Source organism: Theropithecus gelada, chromosome 8 (assembly GCF_003255815.1).
Source record: "Theropithecus gelada isolate Dixy chromosome 8, Tgel_1.0, whole genome shotgun sequence".
NCBI classification, from domain to species: domain Eukaryota; kingdom Metazoa; phylum Chordata; class Mammalia; order Primates; family Cercopithecidae; genus Theropithecus; species Theropithecus gelada.
The window spans coordinates 88240913-88254104 of record NC_037676.1 but is presented as its reverse complement, the minus strand read 5'-3'; the positions used below and the strand labels follow the sequence as shown (position 1 = coordinate 88254104).

Genomic DNA, 13192 nt, shown 5'->3' with positions numbered 1-13192 from the left:
ATTAAAAGCGTGCACCACCACGCCTGGCTAATTTTTGTATTTTTAGTAGAGACAGGGTTTCCGTATGTTGGCCATGCTGGTCTTGAATTGCTGACCTCAGGTGATCCACCCACCTTGGACTCCCAAAGTGCTGGGATTACAGGCGTGGGCCACCGCGCCCAGCCTGAAAATATATCCACAATGTTTTTTTGTTTTGTTTTTTAACTGAAGAACAAACCAACAATGGTGGTAAGTGGCTTGCCAAAACTCATACGGCAGGTTAAGTGATGGGCCAGAAAGAGAAAAACATGAATTCTGAAAGCAGATGCAACCCAGCTTTAATCAACAACCTCCAACTTGCTAGCTTCATGCTTATGGGCAAACTATTTACCCACTGTCATCGCCAGTTTCATCAGCTGTGAAATGGATAATTCACAAGGATAAAGTCTGTTCAGGGGCCACTGGGAAAATCAGTGATTATATATATGTCAGTACCTAACACAAGGCAACACTCAAGAAATGAAAGCATTATTCTTGCCAAACACTCTAGAGCCATCCCCATCATCCTGGGAAACTTCTTTTAATGTTTTCATTTCACACGTATGCTGACATCTTGTCAAAGCCATGCTTGAATTTGTGCCAAACCAGAAATGACTCCCCCAAAGACTTACTACTTATATCACTCATTACCTATATCCTTCCCTGTTCATCCCTAACTACCTGTAACAAGTATATATATATATACACACACATAAATATATATGCACATAACAAATATATATATACACATAACAAATATATATATACACACACAAAACAAATATATATATTTGTTACAAGCAGTTAGGCATGAACAGGGTAGGAGAGGACTCTTTCCCATCCACTAGGAGTATCAGGTGCCGTTTTGGCAATTACCACATTGCCTCTCTAAAAGTGATAAATTGGCATCTGGTGCCAGGGAGAGGCCGTTTCCTGATGCTCCACACCTGTTGCAAAAGTGTTAATTGAATGTAGGCACCAGGGAGAAGCAACTTCCCGGGCATGCACATTAAGAGACAAAATGGCGGAGTGTGATCTTCCAAAGGCACACACGGGAAAAGGAGAATAGCCTCAGACGGGCATACATACAGCTTCCTAACCCTTTTATGCCTGAGGTTACAATTTTTTGAATTTTTGCAATCAGACCTTGGCAATGACCTTAAGCAGTAGAATATAAATAATTCCCACATGCTTAGCGTTCCAGTAATGGAACACTAGGCATAAATGGGATTTGTTAAAGACACTGTACCTGCTTGCCTCCCAAGGCTAAGGAGGGCACTGCACATGTGGGCAGCCCATGCTAAGGGAAGAATCATGTGGAAACGAGCCAACCTATAAATTCCTACGATCATGGTTAAATACTGCATTTGACCTCAGTGCCCATTTGGGTCTCTTCCAACCATACTTTCCTTTCCTTTTTTTCCTGTTCTAAAGCCTTTTAAATAAACTTCCACTCCTGATCTGAAACTTGCCTTCATCTCCTTTTCTGTCTTATGCCCCTCAGTCGAATTCTTTCTTCTGAAGAGGCAAAGATTGAGGTTGCTGCAGACCCATATGAATTCACCACCTGTAATTCAGACACCTTCCACCAGTAACATATTTGGTGTCATGATACTTGGATATTTGACACTACTAACATATTCATTCAATATTCTATTATGACTTATTTTCTCATTCAAAGAAATACTCATTTTCATGTGTAATATTGTATTTGTACACATATGTATTTTTTTCTTTCTTACACAGGATCTTCAAAGATGTGTACAAGAGCCCACAAAGCTAGTTTTGTCCCTGATTTGTGGGAATTTTAAAAACGATGAACTAATTTATAATTATACAATGCTTCAGGTTGGTTTTGATAAGTCCTTGCTAGGAAATTGTTCATTTCATCTAAACATTTTAAAATCAAATTTGTTGTAATATTCTCATTTTATCTTTTTATATATGCATGTATGCTATTGATTCTGTTTCTCTGGAGAACCCCAACTATACACCCCCCTTCCCTAGCTCTATTCCATCCTGCCCACGGTTTAACTTAAAAAGGTGACTTTTCTGCCTATACTGCCACTGGTTTGTACACACTTCTCATTCTCCCTTATTTATTTAATAAACATTTGTTGAATACCTGCCATGCTAATCACCATGTTAAATGCAGAAGATATCTTGTTTAAAAAGAATGGGCTGGTCCCTATCCTCATAAAGTTTGATGAAGACCCATACTAAACTAGAAATGTAGTAAGATGATCCTCTTAGCTTGCCTTATGAAAGTTATTTTCCTACTTATAGAAACTTTTTCTTTCTTCTGCAATTCAAGACCTACCCTTCACATGAGGCCTACCTCAAGCTTTATCTGCGTTGTCCAAGCTAATATTTCCAAAGTACATGAGAATTACCTTCAATATTTTCCTGTGTGTGTATGCATGTACGTGCTATTTCTTTTGTTTTTCATAGAGATAAGAGTATACAGAATTAAGCACATGTAAATGAATGAGCAAATGAGCATATATTGATTGCCTTTGTCTATAGGATATGATAGATGGTCATATCATAAGCTAAGCCATACCTTTGTTTATTATTCCCTACTGCAGACAAACTTCAGAGAGTGTGAGCTCTCCTTGTGTACAAAATTGGACACCACTATTTATCTTATGGCTTCATAGTGGTAACCACAAAACATTTTATCCAGTTCTGACTGTTATAGCAGGTAGCTAGTCAGGCATGAGGAGCCCTCTCCTCCCCACCCACCACACACACACCAGGAATGTGAGACAACCATTAGGTGATGGTCAGACAGTTGTTAACTATTTATCCAAAATAATGATTAGTCACCGCCAGCACCAGGGAAAGGTAGTCTCCAACAAACAGAAACACATGAAACTGGTAACGAGCAGCTTCCTGATAAGGAGCTTATCTGGAAGCTCCTCATCTGAGGAGTTGGGCGAGTGGGCTCAAGTATGTGCATTAAAAGGCAAAATGGCAGATTTTAGCTGGTATTTGATCTCTTAGGGACATTTGACTGGTAAGGGAAGAAAGTCTCAAGTCAGCATGCATGTAATTCCAGTAAACACACTGTGCATGCTGCCCTCCCAAGTGCTAGCAGGCCACTGTGCATGCAGACAGCCCACCCTAAGGGAAGAATCAGGGGAAAGGGAACACAAGACCCCGGAAGCATGCCAACTTATAAAACCCCAATTCAAAGGTTCAAACAGTGCACTTGTCTTTCAAGTACTCACTTGGCCCTCTTCCAAGTGTACTTTCCTTCCTTTTGTTCCTACTCTAAAACTTTGTAATAAACTTTCACTCCTGCTCTAAAACTTGCCTCGGTCTCTCCTTCTGCTATATGCCCCTCGGTCGAATTCTTTCTTCTGAGGAGGCAGGAATTGAGGTTGCTGCATTGTTTTGTTTGCTTTTTAATTCATGAACTTCTGTGATACTCAGAGATCCTATGTGATATGTATTATTACTAATGCAATTTTACAAAGGCTGAAACTGAGACTTAGAGATTAAATAGCTCACCCAATGTCACAGAGCTTGCCAGACCCAAATCCAGGCAGTCTGGGTCCAGTGTTAACCTTGTTAGCCTTTGGGTGATACTTCTAACCAAAGAGGTATTCAACAAATACTAGATAGCATTAAACTATGAAAGCTAACCAATTTAATGAATTTTTGCTATATCAACATAATAAAAGTCATTGGTTTTTACATAGTTGTTAACTGTAATTCCAGATTTCACGAGCATGGTGTTTTGATTTGACTTTAACATGTGAAACAGTAATAAAAAATGAGATTAAAGAAACACAATTTAAAATACTTAAATGGCTGGGTTTATCCTGTAGCATTAGAACAATAAAGAAGGTGAGTATCTGTAGAATTAAAATTATTTTTCAGATGAAACATGAAAAATATTTTACCGTGACTCATTTATTGACGCTATACATTGTATCTTTGTTGTTTCCATTTTCCTTGCAAAAGATATTTGCACCAAAGCTGTCCTTCCCCTGTAGGAGCACAAGTGTGAGCAGATCATTTCAGAAGTCATAAGCTTATGCATTATTTCTGGAAAATTAGGAGCATTACTATTCACACTGTGATTAAGTGTCATTCTGTAATGAGGAAACTATAATCAAAATCTGAAATGAGAAAGGACAAGATAATCTTAATCATAAAGCACAGGCTGAAAACAAATATCCTTAAAATTAAATTATTTCAGGAAATGAAGTCATCATAATAATTTTTCTAAGTATTCTAGGTATAGCCATGAAGGATAATGTAGTTTGAATACTCACAAACTAAAGACTCAGAGGGTTTTTTTTAAAAATGTCATTTCGGCCGGGCGCGGTGGCTCAAGCCTGTAATCCCAGCACTTTGGGAGGCCGAGGCGGGTGGATCACAAGGTCAGGAGATCGAGACTATCCTGGCTAACATGGTGAAACCCCGTCTCTACTAAAAATACAAAAAAAAACTAGCCGGGCGCGGTAGCGGGCGCCTGTAGTCCCAGCTTCTTGGGAGGCTGAGGCGGGAGAATGGCGTGAACCCGGGGGGCGGAGCTTGCAGTGAGCCGAGATCGCGCCACTGCACTCCAGCCTGGGAGACACAGTGAGACTCCGTCTCAAAAAAAAAAAAAAAAAAAAAAAAAAAAAAATGTCATTTCATAAGTTATAAAACACTTGCATGTTTCTTTTAATTTTTTAATCAACTCAGGATTCACTACTGTCTGAAAATACATGTTTCTTTTAGACAACCTTGAAAACATAAGAGCAACAAAGAAGAATTTTAAATTCTTAATTTGGTTGCTAACCACAACTCCCTGCCCCCCACCCCTCCCCCACCTTGGCTCCCAAGAGAAGCAGCAAGTGTTTATGGCTCATTCAGGGAGAAAACAAAGGGTTGGAGGCATTCAGCAATGAGGAGCATTTTCCCTGGTTATCCTACCCACTTCATCACTTTGTCTGCAGAAGAACAGAAGATCAAGCAGGCAGAAATTGTGCACATCAGACTCCTGACGTAACATTATGCAGATTTTGAGGCAGGAAAGTGTCTGCCTCATGCAATGACTAAGAATTCCCCTTAAAGGTGTAGAAAAGACAATGTAACGCTTTTCATGACTAGTTATCTGGGTGAGCAAACAACTTAATCCCACTGAGTTTGTTGTTTTCCATCTTTTAAGAAGAAGATAATAGATACTCTCCCTATCTTCCTAATTTTGTTGTAAAGCTGAAACTTCGTGTGTGTATAACATAGCACACATATAATATATATTATATATAAAAGTGTTTTGGAAAAGGAGGAAGTATTATAAAAGTTTTGGTAATTTTAGATATAAAAGCAGACTTTTAAAGTTCTATTATATGAAGAGAGAGGCAAGAATTATAAATTCTTCAAACTTTCATTATGTGTTTATTTAGAAAAATTGCCCTGTTTTTATTTATTTACACGAAAGAATAATAAGGACAGCTACCATTTAATAGAGCCCTGGCAGTGCAAAGTATTCCACACGCATTACCTCATTTAATTCCCTCAATAACTGTTACTGATAAACAACTCAAAGCTGGGACGAGGGTGAAGCAAAGGAGGCATTTATTTCAGGTACAAAATTTAACAGGGCACCAAAAAACTCAGCTATTAAATAAATAACATTCTAATATTGTATATAAAAATCAAAAGTAATCCAAATAAATCTACAATAAACAAAATATCCACATTTTAACTAAAGACAGGGCAGTTATCTTGTGTAACCTTGAGTAAATAACTTCTTTGTGCCTCTGCTTCTTTATTTAAAATGGGATAATAATAGTAGTACCTGCTCCTTAGGGTCGTAGTGAGGACCTAATGATTTAATGTAAGTGATTAGAACAATGCCTGGCATATTTTAAATGCTTGAAACATGTTGGTTAAAATCATCTAGTATTGTCTTTACTGGTTCTGCAAGTTTAAATATAAGAAAGCTGAGGCTCAAACGGTTTAAAAAGCTTTACCAAGTTTACAAAGCCAGTTGCAGGATTCACACTCAGAAAGTTTTCCTCCAGAGCCCTTTTCTTAATCACTCCACTATACTGTTTCTCACGGGGATGTTAAGAAATCTGTGTGTTCACAGAGCACATTAAGTGTGAATATGTGTGCACCTCACTGGTAGATCATACAATGAAAGCTTTTTAAAAATCTCTGGAAATGCTACCAAGTGTTAGTGTATTGACTTAGATGAGTTTTATTACATTGGCATTGCTTAGCAAAGGAGCACAAAAGAAATGGAAGAAATACCCTACAGTCAGAGTGTGAGATTAAAAGAAGAGGGCCTTCACTTCGCCCAAGAGGTTAAGACAGATTATATAACCAATCCCTTTAGATAAGAGGGCAATCCATCTTCTTGAGGAGATATATCAATGGTTAGGATTCAGTTAAGATATATCAATGGTTAAAATTTAGTTTTTAAACTTGTTCAACTTGTTCATTTGAATGTAGCTATAGATTTTTTTTTTCTTAATGAGAATAAACAGAGCTATCTGTTAACAGGGTAAGTGGGAAACAGCACATGTGGTTTTATACAATTGTATCCACAATAGGCAGTGCAAGGCACAGAACAAAAAAGCACTCTTATTTATAGAGCTTCTGACTTCAATTACACCTCTTGGTAAAGCAAGCAAAGAATTATTTATACAGGTTTCTAGGTTGGTCACAATAACGCTTTTTAAGAATGATGCTTAGTTGTTTAAACGTGTGACTCAGTATTCTCTAACCTTCCTGAATCTGTGTTATTTCCTCTTAACTGTTGTCTGTCATTCATGTTTTGGAAGACAATTTAATTTCCTTTGTGAATGAATAGGGGCAAATTAAAGGATGTATTTCTATGTGTTTCTTTTGAATACTTTCCTCACTGACTACTGGGGTGATATAAACTGCAAAACCTGTAGTCAGAAGTGTAATCCTATGTAGTGAAGTTATATAAGAGCAAGCAGTTCCTCAGAGTCAAGCAGTTCAGCAAGAGCCACACACACATGCACACACACACACACACACACACAGATGCACAACAGTGATGAAACATGCATGAATAGATTTCTATAATAATCAACAAGAGGACGTCTTTTTACAAAATGCTGAAATTTGCATGATGATTTTTTCACAACGTGTGTATATTTCACAATTTCACAACATATTTATAAGCAATTGGTTCAACTAATAGAAAACATGCCATTTACTTCCCTTATCTTTGGGATCTGGCACTAACTCTGCACCTTACTGTTTCTGTACCCCATTTTCTTACCTAAAAAGAGGTTAATAATATGACTCATCTCATAAACTTGTTGTGAAGAATGAATAAGACAAAGCGTGTAGAGTCTTAAGAAGAAGGCATGGCATTTAGTAACTGATCAAATATGTCACCTCTCTCAATATCATTATTACCTTAGAAAAAGCCTTGAAACTTGCCAAAGTAATCGCATCACCTTTGACAATGAGTGCGGAAATGTACCTTCTTGGTTTCAGAGATCCTTATTTCATCCAGGTTTCTAAGGCATCCATTACATCGTAGTAAAATAGCTAACATTCCTTTTTCCTTGCTATTTGTCAACAGCTGCTATGACCTTAATTATCTGTAGAAGGCCTTTAGAATAAGATTTTTGACAATATGCACTACAAGTAAAATTATTCTATAATTATATTCTGTTGTAGTGATTATTGACCATCTTGTTTCTTGCCTTGTCATAAAAAGAAAAAATACAGGTATCATTAAAGTATGTCCACTGAGATAGCGAAGGCTCTATTTCCTGTTTCCTATTCCATTAGTGCCCAAATGACTGCCCTCTTTAGAGCTGCTCTGTAAGCTCCCTGACATACAACAGCACAGCTGGGCCTTGCCTTCCTACAACATATAGGATAACATGAAACAGGTCAGTATGTGTAGAGAATGCATGGTGCATATTGAATTTGAAGAGCAAACAAATCTGGTGTACAATCATTACGATCACAGTGACATTTATCTCAAAAAATTAATTTTAGCCCAAGGATTTTTCTAATCAAATATGAAACTTGTCACATGGCACAATGACATGATGATTTTGATGAACAATTACCTGAGGAAAGGTTAACACTTTTGCCCATCATGCCTAATTAAATAGAACAAAATGGATGACTTTCAATGTGGGGGAAAAATCAGATTTAAGCAAACTTTAAAAAACTGCCATAAATATTTCTATTTTTTGGCAGTATTATATATCACTTAAGTGGAAACCTACAGAGTTCTACTGCGTGATTGATTTTTGAAGGCTATAAAATTGAGTAACTTGTCATATCTTGGTACTCCCTATGCAAACACTTGTATATATATTTTTTCTGAAGAATTTTTTTTGAGATAGGATCTTGTTCTGTTGCCCAGGCTCGGGTATAGTGGTGCAATCGTAGCTCACTGCAGCCTGGAAATCCTGGGCTCAAGCAATCCTCTCGCCTCAGCCTCCTGAGTAGCTGGGACTATAGGCACGCACCACCAGGCCCGGCCAATTTTTAACATTTTTGTGTTAAGAGTCAAGGTCTCACTATGTTGCCCAATCTGGTTTTTGTTTTTTTTTTTTAAGTTTTACAGCAGATAGAAAGATTAGAAAATCTGTTTCACCGAGAGAGAGAGATCTGACATCCAAGATTGAGGAAAATGGTGAATGCTGTTACTTTTTTTAGTAGAGAACATTCCCAATTAAAAAAACTTTTTAAAAGTACGCCGGGCACGTTGGCTCAGGCCTGTAATCCCAGTGCTTTGGAAGGTCGGTCGAGACAGGCGGATCACGAGGTCAGGAGATGGAGACCATCCTGGTCAACATGGTGAAATTCCATCTCTACTAAAACACAAAAAAATTAGCGGGGCGTGCTGGCGCGCGCCTGTAGTCCCAGCTACTCGGGGGACTGAGGCAGGAGAATTACTTGACCCGGGAGGCAGAGGTTGCAGTGAGCTGAGATCACGCCACTGCACTCCAGCCTGGCGACAGAGCAAGACTCTCTCTCAAAAATAAAATAAAATAAAATAAAAAACGTGTTTACCTTCAAACTATTTAAGAGAGAAAACTAAGTAACATACAGAACACATAATTATATCTGCAATTAAATGTAAAATTCTCAACATTTTATTTTTCATTTCTCTACGTTAACTTTGTTTCAAAATACAAATATATTTTAACATTGCTGGCTCTGAACAACATTAAATTGATTTTAGAACGTGAAAGATAAGAGCCTTAATCAACCATCTCCGCTCAGGAGATCTGGGAGTTTGGAGAGAGATGTAAAGCACCATGGTTCGGCTGAAGGGGTTGTTCTCCACTGGCACCTGAAAGGCAGGATTGGGGTGTGGCTTCCTCATGCCCGAGCCAGTGTGCTTTGTTCTGTTCCTGAGACACAGACAATGCATCTAAGCTTGTCGCTCAGATCCTTTTTTCTAGATCTAAATGGAAACAACAAATGAGTACTTGATCAGCACAAATTCCCTCCAATTGCTAGATAAAACAGCTGACTGCACATGCCCTAGCAAGGCCTGGCCAATGGCTTTTTTTAATTCTGTGAGAAGCACGGTGTTTGTTTTCAGTAGAGATTACATCAAATCCTGGTGATTTCGCCTCCTGTAAGTTTCTCGACTTACCCACTTTTTCCTTCTCCACTACTATTTCTCTACTCCAAAGTACTATATTCTCTCACCTACCTGGGAATAACCTCCTAGAATGCATCCTCCTTTCTCCATACTGTATCTCCTCCCACCCAATTGCTTTTTCTATAGTTAGCATTGACCTCGTAGAATGCACACCTGCTCTCATCCATGTCCATCAATGCTGCTGCCCTCCCGTCCGCCACTGCCACCTCAATGGCCTCTCACCTCTCTGATGAAAGAAAAACTTCTGAGTGCTCTGAGGGAAGCAAGGAGGCGGCGGAGGCGGCAGAGAGCGGCAAGTAGTGGAAACGTTGCTTCTGAGGGGAGCCCAAGACGACCAGTTCTAACGAGTTCAAGCTGAACCAGCCACCCGAGGATGGCATCTCCTCGGTGAAGTTTAGCCCCAACACCTCCCAGTTCCTGCTTGTCTCCTCCTGGGACACGTCCGTGCGCCTCTACGGTGTGCCGGCCAACTCCGTGCGGCTCAAGTACCAGCGCACCGGCGCCGTCCTGGACTGCATCTTCTACCATCCAATGCATGCCTGGAGTGGAGGACTAGATCATCAATTGAAAATGCATGATTTGAACATTGATCAAGAAAATCTTGTTGGGACCCATGATGCCCCTATCAGATGTGTTGCATACTGTCCAGAAGTGAATGTGGTGGTCACTGGAAATTGGGATCAGACAGTTTAATTGTGGGATTCCAGAACTCCTTGTAATGCCGGGACCTTCTCTCAGCCTGAAAAGGTATATACCCTCTCAGTGTCTGGAGACCGGCTGATTGTGGGAACAGCAGGCTGCAGTGTTGGTGTGAGACTTACAGAACATGGGTTACGTGCAGCAGCGCAGGGAGTCCAGCCTGAAATACCAGACTCGTTGCATACGAGCCTTTCCAAACAAGCAGGCTTATGTATTAAGTTCTATTGAAGGCCGAGTGGCCGTTGAGTATTTGGACCCAAGCCCTGAGGTACAGAAGAAGAAGTATGCCTTCAAATGTCACAGACTAAAAGAAAATAATATTCAGCAGATTTACCCAGTCAATGCCATTTCTTTTCACAATATCCACAATACATTTGCCACAAGTAGTTCTGATGGCTTTGGAAGTATTTGCGATCCATTTAACAAAAAGCGACTGTGCCAGTTCCATCGGTACCCCACGAGCATCGCATCACTTGCCTTCAGTAATGATGGGACTATGCTTGCAATAACATCATCATATATGTATGAAATGGATGACACGGAACACCCTGAAGATGGTATCTTCATTCGCCAAGTGACAGATGCAGAAACAAAACCCAAGTCACCATGTACTTGACAAGATTTCATTTGCTTAAGTGCCATGTTGATGATAATAAAACAATTTGTGCTCCCCAATGGTGGATTTGTTAATATTAAAGAAACCAGGGAAAATATTAATTTTAATATTATAACAACCTGAAAATAATGGAAAAGAGGTTTTTGAATTTTTTAAAAAATAAACAGTTTCTTAAGTGCATGAGATGGTTTGATGGTTTGCTGCATTAAAGGTATTTGGGCAAACAAAATTGGAGGGCAGTGACTGCAGTTTTGAGAATCAGTTTTGACCTTGATGATTTTTTGTTTCTACTGTGGAAATGAATGTTTGTAGATAAATGTAATAAAAATCCCTTTGCATTCTTTCTGGATCTTAAATGGTAGAGGAAAACGCTCATGAGCCATTTGTTTCTTTTGCTGGTTATAGTTGCTAATTCTAAAGCTGCTTCAGACTGCTTCATGAGGAGGTTAATCTACAATTAAACAGTATTTCCTCTTGGCCGTCCATTATTTTCTGACGCAGATGGTTCATCATTTCCTGGGCTGTTAAACAAAGCGAGGTTAAGGTTAGATTCTTGGGAATCAGCTAGTTTTCCATCGTATTAGGGTGCAGAAGGAAAACTAATAAGAAAACCTCCTAATATCATTTTGTGACTGTAAACGATTATTTATTAGCAAACAATTGATCCCAGAAGGGCAAATCGTTTGAGTCAGTAATGAGCTGAGAAAAGACAGAATGTATTTGTGTATTTGGAAAGGTAATTGTAACGTAATTGCACTGCATTTAGACAGGCATCTATTTGGACCTCTTTCTATCTCTAAATGAATTTTTGGAAACATTAATGAGGTTTACATATTTCTCTGACATTTATATAGTTCTCATGTCCATTTCAGTTGACCAGCAGCTGGTGATTAAGGTTAAGAAGAAAAAAATTATAGTGAGAATGAGATTCATTTCAATGTAATACACTAAAACAGAACACGAACTTAGCTTGGCCTGTTCTAGGTAGTTCCAAACAGTATTTTTGTTGTCAAACTTTAAAATTTACATTAATTTGCAAACGTATGTCTCTGAACAGGACCTCGACCTTTCCTGAGATTTATTTTATCTGTGATGTATTTTTTAAAAATTCTTTTGATACAGAGAAGGGTCTTTTTTTTTAAACATTTTAGTGAAAACTTGGTGTAAGTCTGAACCCATCTTTTGAACTGTATTTTCTTCATTGCAGGTCCACCTAATCATCCTGTGAAAGTGGTTTCTCTATGGAAAGTTATGTTTCCTTCCTACAAATACATGCTTATTCCTTAAGGAATGTGTTAGAGTTACTGTGGATTTCTCTGTTTTCTGTCTTACAAGAAACTTCTCTATGTACCTTAATACTTTGTTTAGGATGAGGAGTCTTTGTGTCCCTGTATAGTAGTCTGAAGAATTCCCCCTTCTGTGCCCTAGCAAGCCCAGTTGCTGTATTTGAACAGTTTGAGCTCTTTTTGTAATATAATCTAAACCCATTATTTCTGTGCTGTCTAATAAAGAAGATTCAGAACACTTGAAAAAAAAAAAAAAGGAAAAGTTCAGCCGAATTAAACTTAAAGGAGCTTAAATGAGCAACAAACAATTCACAAATTGGGCAGCCCCCAGAATCACAGCAGATTCACAGAGACTCCAGTGCAGCCACGTGGTGGAAGAATATTTATAGACAAAAAGGTTAAATAACGTACAGAAATTAGAAAGTGAGGTACAGAGCAGCTGAATTGGTTACAGGCTGGCGTTTGCCTTATTTGAACACAGTTTGAACACTCAGCAGTGTATGACTGGTTGAAGTCCAGCACTGGGATTGGCCAAGACCCAGCTATTGTTACAGGTACATACTCCTAAGTTAGGTTTTCAATCTTGTCTACCTATTAAGCTAGCTTGCAGTTTGTCCACGAGGACTCAAATATAGAAGTACAGAGTCCCTCTCAGGTCACATTTAGTTCACTTTTAACAGCTCCCAAGGTAAAATAGAATACTGTTAACGTGTTTACATGTAGATCTGAGCCGTCCTACCTCTCTGGCCTTATCTTGAAGCAACTTCCTTCTCCTTTTCTTTGTTCTATGCTCAAAAGCCTCTTTCAGTCCCTTTTATTTGCAGTGCTGCCTCCCCCAACGGGGCATGTTCCCCTGCTGCTTTCTGCACCCAGAAGGCATCTTACCATCCTTTCCTCCTTCTTCCTAGGGCTTCACACCTCACACTTCCACAGCCTCAGGGCAGGCTT

At 38.9% G+C, this 13192-nt stretch overlaps 1 pseudogene across 1 annotated transcript; it reads left to right on the top strand.

Moving 5' to 3' along the window:
• Positions 1-9895: 9895 nt before the first annotated feature.
• Positions 9896-11319, top strand: LOC112630590 (annotated as a pseudogene). The gene has a single exon (XR_003120897.1). The product of XR_003120897.1 is annotated as a mitotic checkpoint protein BUB3 pseudogene (transcript).
• The last annotated feature ends 1873 nt before the right edge of the window (positions 11320-13192 follow it).